This window comes from Cavia porcellus, unplaced genomic scaffold, assembly GCF_034190915.1.
Source record: "Cavia porcellus strain 051 isolate PalLab524CR breed Dunkin Hartley unplaced genomic scaffold, mCavPor4.1 scaffold_11, whole genome shotgun sequence".
NCBI lineage: Eukaryota > Metazoa > Chordata > Mammalia > Rodentia > Caviidae > Cavia > Cavia porcellus.
In genome coordinates, this window is record NW_026947494.1 from 30,521,328 (window position 1) to 30,531,750 (window position 10,423).

A 10,423-nucleotide genomic window follows, 5' to 3' on the forward strand; every position below is an offset into this window, starting at 1 on the left:
TTCTCTTCAACTGAATATATATTATGTGATCCTGATATACTGTGGCGAGAATCTTTTTTTTTTTTTTTTTTTGGTCTTTTTCCTTTTTATCGGTACCAGGGATTGAACTCACGACTGCCTGCTTCCAAGGCAGGCACTTATGCCGCTGAGCTAAATCCCAAGCCCTGAGAATCTTGTAAAGTGGGAGCAGACTACAGGACAAACTGAAGGCCAGGACCTCAGCAATGTTTCTGTTTCATGGATCATTGGTCAAATTCCTAGCATGCTCTGTACACGTGAGTAAGGGGTCACGGAACCTTCTTGTTAGCTCTCCCAGTGATTCTTACGTATACTAAAATTAATATACCCATCAACTTAATTTGTTCATGTCCTTTGCTCTCGTGTCTAAGAATATTTTCCCAGGGCTTGTAATTCTTACTAACCACCTAGAGGAAAACTCAACTTAGAGAATAGCTCAGCAAAGATCTGTCAAATACTTGTACTCTGATGCTTCTAATATATATTTTTTGCAATAGCTTAGAGATGAAAAAACTCAAATGTCCAATAGCTGGCCAGATAGTCATATATATATATATATATATGAAATTTTTTTAAAAATACAGACATTCTATGTCCCTGAATCAAGGCCGGCAGCTTCCTGATACTATTGGTCTGAAGCAGGAGCCTAAAGAGATGTCTTTGTATGGTCTGTTGATCATTTCAGAACTTGGGCAGTGAAATGGTCAATTCATCGGAAAGAAACAGCTTAAAGCAACCCCTCCCACCCCTAACTCTCTCCAGTGAGTGGCTGTGAGTGTGGCAGGCAGCAGCGGCCCAGGACAGGAGCCACCAGCATTTACTGGGACCTGTGCCGCTGGAACTTGGAGCACTAGAAAACCAAGCAACTCCTCTACCTCCCTGGTGAGCAGCTGTGAGCATGGTAGGTTCTGGTGGCCCAAGACAGGAGCCATCATCATTTACTGGGACCTGTGCCACACCAGGAGCACCAGGAAATGAAGTATCCCCTCCTTTCCCCCTGTGAGCGGCTGTGCATGTGGCAGGCTATGGGGGCCCAGGACAGGAGCCACTGGCATTTACTGGGACCCATGCCATGCCAGGACCTAGAGCACCAAGAAATCAAGCAACTACCCCCGCCCCAGTGAGCAGCTGTGGGCGTGGCAGGCTGCGGTGGCCCAGGATGGGAGCTACCAGCGTTTACTGGGACCCACACCATGCTGGGACCTGGAGCACCAAGAAACCAAGCAACCCTTCCCTTCCTTGCCTGTTTTGTCTTGTTGAACTTCAATATACATGAAAGTATGGACAGCTATTTTAAAGAAAACAAGAGACTCTACGACAGCCATTAGTGACTTCCTTATTGTCTGGTTTTGAAGACCTAAAATGCCTTCCTCATTCTGTTCAGATCAGTTTTATACTATGTTGTTTTATATGAATGCTCTGTATGGGAAGACATGAACAACTATTTGGAAGAAAACAAGAGCAATATGATAGACAAAGAAGATCTCAGGTCCTCTAGCTTTGAAATGTATATCTCTTACATTACTTTCTTATGTCCTATTTTGTTCCATTTTGTTGTGTTTAATTTTACCCCCTCTAAAATAAAAATAAAAATTAAAAAAAAATATACAGACATTCTGATACACACTGCAACCAAGATGAACCTAGAAAACATGATGCTAAATGGAATAAGACACAAAAGAACAAATATTTTTATGATTCTACTTATATGAGGTATATATAGTAGGTAAATTTATATATATGGTAGATATTTATAGTAAGTAAGTTTATAGCAGAAAGTATAGTAGAGGTTTCCATGGACGGGGGACAAAGGTAGAAAGCCACTGCTTTAATGGGTACAGAGTTTCTGTTTTGGATTGTAAAAATGTTCTGGGAATGGATAGTGATGATTATTGCATAACATTACGAACTACTGAATGCCACTGAGTTGTGCACTTTAAAATCGCTAAGGTGATAAATTCCATATTATATGTATTTTATCATGATAAAATTGTACAGTTTTTAAAAGTAATGCATCTAGAGTATATTCTACTATACTAATGTTTTATCTGTTATCAAGAATATAATTAGAGAATATTTTACTAAGGTTTCTCATTTCCAGTCAACTTTTGAGTGGCATAATCTTCTACAATATCAGTTAGAATATGAATAAAAAGACTTCATTTACCTTGTTTTATGTCTTTATGTGAACACATGCCATACTATTAGAATAATTGTAAAAATTAAATCAGAAAGTGATAGCAATATTATTCACAGAGCCAATATGTATTTTACCACTTACTAATCCAACATTGAGTTATACATGCCAGATAAATGCATATTTTATCAGTTTTGCATCACTTAGGGGATAGGCAATCTACCAAGAAATTTCCATGAGTGGCTAATGTTCTTCTGTATTCATATGCAATGCAGTAAGTTTTTAGTCTAAATATATCTTTGTAATTCCCAGAAATTCTTTCAGAAATTGATAAAAATGATAAATTACCTGTTGCAAAATCTGTTACATTTTATAATTCCATAAGAAATATCATAGATAAAACTGTCATGTAATCTGTAATACTAGAAATACACTCATAAATTGGTGCAAAAGATTATAATTAGATAAACTAGAAGAACAAACAATGTAAAGTATGTCTTTGTTTTATTACTTAACTGAAATATTCACAGTGACCCAATCACTGCTCTTGCAATGCGTAAAAGTTACTGATTCTGTATTAATTTAGAACTAATACCATATGATCTTCAATACTGATTATTATTTTCCTTGGGATCACATAAACCATTTTAATATGCTGAATATTTCACTAATATATATTTCACTAAAATATATTTATTGCTTACAGAATTATAATTCAAATAAATCACTTTTAAAATCATGCTGCTTTGTCTTTGCATTTGAAGCAATTTTACTTTAAAATTATTGTCACCCTTTGCTTTTATATGATTACACTGCCTTTTCCTTTGAGTTTTTTACATAAAATACACACAATGTAAAATCAAAGTAGTACAAATGAATTCTCTAAATACTAGTTTAAAAGCAAAACATATTGACTGATATTCACAAGATCCTGAATGATTAAAAGTACCAGCCCTAGATACTTCTTCTTTTGTATGTGAGATTATGCTAAGAAAGAGTTAGTTGTTTAACCCAAATCTGTTGATACTAGTTGTGAAAGGATTTTGCCCTAAAACAAGTTACAGCCTCCAAAGAGTGGTGGCGCGAAAACGGTCCCAATTGGCTGCTCGCGCGTCATCAATGCCCACTCTAAGGGCCACCCCTCATCAGAGGTTATATATATCCCATACCCCACCTTCAGGTAGAGAAAGCCAGGCCACCAGTGGTCATGGACTTCTTTCTACCTCCTTGGAATAAAGGCTATTTTTACTTTATATTCTTTCTTATCGCGCTGAAAACTCTTTCAGGATGGAGATTGGTCTTCTGTACTAGGTTTTTAATCATGTAATTTAATTAAATATTACATAAAATAAGTGTAGAAATTCAGGCTTTTATTCTAGGAGAAACTAATTCAAAATACTTCAAATCTGAATTGCTTAATAATATGAAGTTACAAATAGGTGAAGTGAATTGTTAATAACAACAACAAAAAACTTTAGTTACTAAACCCAGAAAGACTCTGCATTCAGACTGTTGTGGCATGTTTTGTTTGCTATTGCTGAAATGAAAAATAAAAAACTGAAGTTACTTTTTAGTTAAATTTTAAATTTTTATTTTTATTAGTAATGGTTTGCAATACATAATGATATATTCATTGTAAGGAATGGGCATAACACGTCACTTTTTTTTACCTTCCCCTCTACCTGCTTTTTTGAAAATTATTTTGCCAGTATCAGATTTATTATTTATATTTAAGTCTTTATCTAAATATCATAGACATAGATTAACAGCTAGATTAACAGGCCAAAAAACATACAAAATGCATAAGACAATTATGTGAAATCAAGGTACACTTTTAGATACATTGGCCTTGTTGGATTACAATAACTTTTTTCTCCCCTTTTTTCCTTACTGTCTGTCTTTTATTTTGTATTTTATTTATATATTGGGTTTCTTATATAAAAGAAACCACACAATATTTAAACTTCTGTGTCTGATTTACTTCACTTAACATTATAGTTTCAAGGTGTATCCATTTCCTACAAATGATTGGAGTATATCCTTTATATTCCATTCTGTATAGATACCTTGTTTCTTTATCCATTCATCTTTTGATGGATGTGTATCTGTTATGAATTGTGCTGCTATGTACATGAGCATGTATTTATAACTGTAATATGATGTCTTTAAATATTTTAGAAAGATACTTAGAAGGAGAATAGCTGGGTCAAATGGAATTTCTATGTTTAATTTTTTGACCAATCTCCATACTGATTTCCATAGCGCTTGTAACAGTTTACACCTCCACCAACAATGAAGTGTTCTTTTTCCCCACATCTCTTTAGCATTAATTTCTTGATGATGCTCATTCTTTCCAGAGTGAAATGGAACCTCAGTATTGTTTTAATTTGTATTTCTCTAATGCACAGTGCTGTTGAAGAGTTTCTTCATTTATTTATTGACTGTTTGCAATTCTTTATCTGAGAAGTATCTCATTTCAGAGGCCCAGCTTTTCAGTGAGCCTTTAAATTTGAGGGATTCTTTTTTTTTCTTTATATATATATTCTAGATATTAGCCTTTTGTTTGAGTAATAGCTGGCAATTTCTTTTCCATTTTATAGATTGTCTCTTCACTCCGTTGGTGGTTTTCCTTTGTTGTGCAGAAACTTTCTAATTTGTGATCCCATTTGTTGATTCTTATTTCTTGTGCAATTGGGTTCTGTTTAGGAAGTCTTTTCCTATGCCTGTATCTTTAAGAATTTTATCTATTTTGTCTTCTAATAGATCTCTTCTGTTTTAATGTTTAGACCTTTGATCCATTTCAGTTTTAATTTTGTGCATGGTGAGACATGTGGACCACATTCAATCTTTGGCATGTGCATAGCCAGTTTCCCCAGCACTATTTGTTAGAGAGGCTCCCTTTTCTCCAGCAACAGTATTTGGCTCCTTCGTCAAAAATAAGGTAGTTGAGTGGACCTTGAGTTGTTTCTGCATCCTGTATTGCACTCCATTGATCCTCACGTCTGGTTTCCCACCCCCCAAATACGTTGTTTTCGTCACTGTAGCTTTGTTTCTGTTTGCTATATATTATTGAGGATTTTTGTAACTATGTTAATTAAAGAAATTGGCCTGTAGTTCTCTTTTTTGGCTCAGTCCTTTCCAGGTTTTGGAATCTGGGGAATGCCTGCTTCTAGGAATGGCTTTGAGAGTACCACTTCCCTGTAGATTTCATTAAAGAGTTTGAGGAGCATTGATATCAGATTTTCTCTAAAAATCTTGTAGAACTCAGCAATGAATCCATAAAGTGCTGGCCTTTCTTAGTTGGTAGTTTGTTATTCTTCAGTTTCATTGATTGATATCGGATTATTTAGAATTTTTACAATTTGGTTCAGCTGTGTCAGTTGATATATATCTATTAATCTATCAATTTCTTCTGAATTTTCCATTTTATCAGAGCACAGTTTCTATAAGTAGCGATCATCTGAATTTCAGCAGAATCTGTTGAAATTTTGCCTTTATCATTTCTAATTGCATGGATTTGGGCCTTTTCTTTCCTTATTTTGAAAGATTGGCTAAGAGTCTGTCTATTTTGTTTATTCTTTCAAAGAACTAACTCTTTGGGTTTTTTAGAGGTTTTGTTTTGTTTCTTGTCTCAATTTTATTAATTTCTGCTCTGATCTTATAATTTCCTTCCTTGTACTAGCTTTGAATTTGGATTGTTTTTGTTTTTCCAGGCCCTTGATATTCTCTCCTAGGATTACTTTCATTGTCTTTCATAGGTTCTGGTATGTCACACTGGCATTATCATTTGACTCTAGGAGTTGTCTAATTTTTTTCTTTAATTTCCTCTGTGACCTATTGATTATTCAAGAGACTATTATTTAATTTCCATATGTTTTCATAGCTTAGAAATGGAAATTGTGAAATGACATTATGATTTGTGAAAAATAAAGTGTAAAACTCTAATTAGGGGCCAAAACTCAAAGGAAAGAATTTGGCTCTACTGAACATTTGGTGAATCAATGCATAAAATAAAAACGTTAGTTTTAAAATGTTACATAATTTTTGTATTATTGTCTCCTTTTATTCAATGAGGATTGAACACAGGACCTTCACACTAAGCTACATCCCAGACCATGTTGTGTCTTTTTATTTTGAGATAGTCTCTCCAATCATTAAATTGCCTGATCTGGGTTTGAATTTATTATCTTCCTGATTCAGCATTCCAAGTAGCATAGATTACACACATGTGTAACCCAGAATCGTCCACTTTTTTGATTAACTATTCATCACCAATACGTGTCAGCAGAGTGCTCAATCTGAAAGGCCCTGTCTTAATGTTGTGTTACTAATATGCTGAAAGTTTTTAATAATTTGTGATGTATGTTATTAGTGTGCAAAACAAATATAAACTTGTTTAAGTGCAGAATAACATTGCCTAATAAGCTTAATATATTATATTTTAAAAGCTTAATATATTATATTTAAAACAATACTGGCTTAAGTTGATTCAATTTGTAAAATAAATTACCATCTTTCTTCCCTTTTAACATTTTTAATTTCCATTTAAGAAATGGAATGAGTTGATTTGTTCCTGGTTGGCAGTTGTATTTTTATTGTTTTAATAAAAATAGACTATAAATGTAATACTTTGGTTTTCTGGCTTTCCAGAATTATAAAGCATAAATACTAGCAAAAGAATCTTTTAAAAGATTCCTCCACAGTTTTATTGAGTTACAATTGTCAGATAATGGGCAATACTTATTTAAAACGTATAATTTTATATATTTTTTCTTTTCCTATTCTCTTCCTCTTTTCTTGTTCTCTTTCTTCTCGGTACTGGGGATGGAACAAAAGCCTTACACTGAATTATATACTCAACCATTTTACTTTTTTTTTTATTTTTGAGACAGGGTCTCTGTAAGTTGTTCAGGTTGGGCTCAAACTTGAGACTGTCCTCCTTCAGCTTCCCAAAGGGTTGGTATTGCAGTTGTGCACCACTCTGAGCTTTCATATCAAGAGACCACCAAGTTTCCCAAGTGATTGTATACTTTACATCCCCACGATTATATCAGAATGCCTATTGATCTAACTCTCTTCCTGCTACCTACATACTTGCATCAGTATGGTCAGCCTTTTTAATTTTAAGTATTTTAGTGGGTGTATGTTAGTATTTCATTGCAGCTTTAAATTTCATTTTCTAATTATGAGTGATTTTGAGCATCTTCATATGTTTGCTATCAATACTTATTAGGTGAAATTGCTCCAAATCTTTTTCTAGTAGATTGTTGGTATTACTAAACTGTAAAAGTTCTCCACACCTACTAGCTAAACGCCATTTTAGGGTATAAATTTGACAGATACTTTCCTCCAGTTTGTAACTTACATTTTCAACTTTATAACAGCACCTTTTAAATAGAAAATCTTTTGCATTTTAATCAAACCTAACTTGTTGAGTTTTATATTTGTTATTTCTGCATTCATTTAAAGAAATCTTTCTACATCATTTGTTGAAAAGATTATTCTTTCCCTACTGAATTGCCTAGCATCTTTGTCAAAATCAATCATCCGACCAGTTTCCAAAATCTCTATTCTATTCCATTTGTCTTCTTTGAAATTTTTCAAGTGGCTCACTGTTAACTATAATACTACTAATAAAAAGAACAAATTCTCCCTTGCTGCAAATTAAATCATCCCTCCCCCCAAATGCATATATTGAAGTTAAATCTCAGTGGTACTTCAGCATGTAATCTTGTATGGAGATGGAGTTGTTACAGTAGTAATTAAGCCATTAAGTTGGGCCCTAATGCAATATGACTAGTATCCTTATAGAATGGGAAATTTGGAAATGTCCACGTGGCATACACAGAGAAAATGCCAAACGCACAAGAGGATGGCCATCTACAAGCCAAGGAGAAAAGTTTGGAATGCATCCTCTGCACATAGCCCTCTGAAGAACCTAACCCTAGCATTTACTGACAACTTGATTTTAGACTTCTATCCTCTAACTTAGTAAGATAATAAATTACTGCTCTCTAAACCAGTTCCTTGAGATGCTTTGTTATGACAGCCCAGTAAACAAATACGTCTATAAAAACTTTGGAAATATAATAGTATGATGATGCTGTAATAATATGAGTAAAATTAATCACCAAATAGAATTTAGTGTTCTTACAAGTTGCCTACTACACTGTTTAATCTGCAGTACCAAAGACCAATAATTGTAAATACTCGTATAATGTTAATAATTTTTTTTGCAGTGCTACATCCCCAGTTCTCTCATTAAATTTTATTTTGAAATCGATTCTCACTAAGTTTTCCAGGCTAGCTTCAAACTTGTGATCCTCCACCCTCAGCTTCCTGAGTATCTGGGATTACAAGGTCTAGCTAAAATGTTATTATTAGTTGTTGTTTTTTTTTTTTTTTCATTTACGTGATTCTTTCTCTCTGGAATGACTTACTCCACTTACTAAAATCTCATTGTCCTTCCAGTAAAGCAGATTTAGAGCACCAGTCTATAATACATACTAGAACATCACTGTGACAATAAAATATTTCTGGTAGAATACTATTATCAGATGAAATATTTTGATAAGTAGCTTAGAATAAGCAGCATGCCCTTAACAGAATAGGAACTCACTGAACTCAAAGGAGGGTAGATCCAAGTAACTGCTGAGATTTTACATTATTGGATAAGACATGAAAATTTGAGCTTAGGTTTTTCTGGACAATCGAGGGAGGCTGAACATGATCACAACAGGCATCTTTTATCCCCTAAATATTTAAATATAGTTGGTTTGGGAAGACATTGCTTTACTACATTACCTGGAATGTTCTCTTGTCTCAGACACACCTAATATTTATTTCCTTAGTGATTTTTGACCCATTTATTCTCTGTACCTTTCACTGAAAGTTAATCATGGACTAGACTGCAATGGTGTTAATCCTTCTGTTGATGTATCCTTTCTTTCCAACCAGAATGTGAGTTTCTTGAGGGAAGAAACCTATTCTTAGTCTTCTTTGTAACTGTGTTTTATGATGCTTTGTAGTGATAATGATGCTATGTGTAAAAAACAGAGTTAATTAAATAGTCACAGCATAGTATGCAGTATTAGACATTTATAGTATGAATTAAATAAGATTCTCATCTTAAATTCCAGAATATGTGGGCTCACTCTTGGAAAATGTTAAATACTGGCCCTGAATCAAGGCTGGCAGCTTCCTGACGCTGTTGGTTTCAAGGAGCCTAAAGAGATGTGTTTCTATGATCTGTTGGCCATTTCAGAACTTGGGCAGTGAAATGGTCATTTCATTAGAAAGAAACAGCTTGAGGCAACCTCTCCCCCTCCCATGAGTGACTGTGAGCATGGCAGGCTGCGGTGGTCCAGGACAGGAGCCACTGGCGTTTACTGGGATCTGAGCCATGCTGGGACCTGGAGCGCCAGGAAACCAAGCAACCCCTCCCCCCTTGCCTGTACTGTTTTGTTGAACTTCAATATACATAAAAGTATGGATAGCTATTTTGAAGAGAACGAGAGACTCTGTGCCAGCCATTAGTGACTTCCCTATTGTTTGGTTTTGAAGACCTAAATCGCCTTCTTAATTCTGTTTGGATCAGTTTTATACTATGTTGTTTTGTATGAATTCTCTGTATGTGAAGACATGGACAACTATTTGGAGGAAAACAAGACACAATATGATAGTGAAGATCTCAGGTCATTTAGCTTTGAAATTTATATCTCTTACCTTGCTTTCTTATGTCTTATTTTGTTCTGTTTTGTTGTGTTTAATTTTACCCTCTTTAAAATAAAAATTAAAAGAAATTTTAAAAAAAGAAACTGTAGTAAATAAAAAGCATACAAGTAGATTTTAAATTCCAGGAGGGTAAAAATCAAATTGTATCTTCTTTATTGTATCACTCTCAACATCAAGAACAAGGCTGTATGCATTTTATTTATAGCTAAAGTGCTTTAATCAATCAATTATGGTCATATAGTATACTTTGCTCCAAAGTATTGTGAATGTTCAGTTAGTGGTACTCAAATTTTGGATATCATTGATTAGTATAATTTCAGAAATACTTTTAGGCCCCATACAAGACTTTCAACTTCCTAATTGGCAAGAAAGAATATTTTAAAATATTACAACCAGCTAGAGGGTGCACACCTGTAATCCCAGCACTCAGGAGGCTGGGACATTAGTATCACCTTAAATCTGAGGCCAGCATGGGCCTCATAGTGAGTTCAAGGGGCCTGAACTGCATGGCAAGACTCTGACTCAACCAAAACA

The 10,423-nt window shown here is 34.4% G+C and overlaps 2 non-coding genes across 2 annotated transcripts; both read left to right on the forward strand.

Moving 5' to 3' along the window:
• The first annotated feature begins 609 nt into the window (after nucleotides 1-609).
• LOC111757005 (small nucleolar RNA SNORA2/SNORA34 family) lies at nucleotides 610-746 on the forward strand. Its single transcript, XR_002791390.1, has one exon. It is a non-coding gene; the product is annotated as a small nucleolar RNA SNORA2/SNORA34 family (small nucleolar RNA).
• An 8,582-nt stretch (nucleotides 747-9,328) lies between these two features.
• Nucleotides 9,329-9,462, forward strand: LOC111757003 (small nucleolar RNA SNORA2/SNORA34 family). The gene has a single exon (XR_002791389.1). It is a non-coding gene; the product is annotated as a small nucleolar RNA SNORA2/SNORA34 family (small nucleolar RNA).
• Nucleotides 9,463-10,423: the final 961 nt, after the last annotated feature.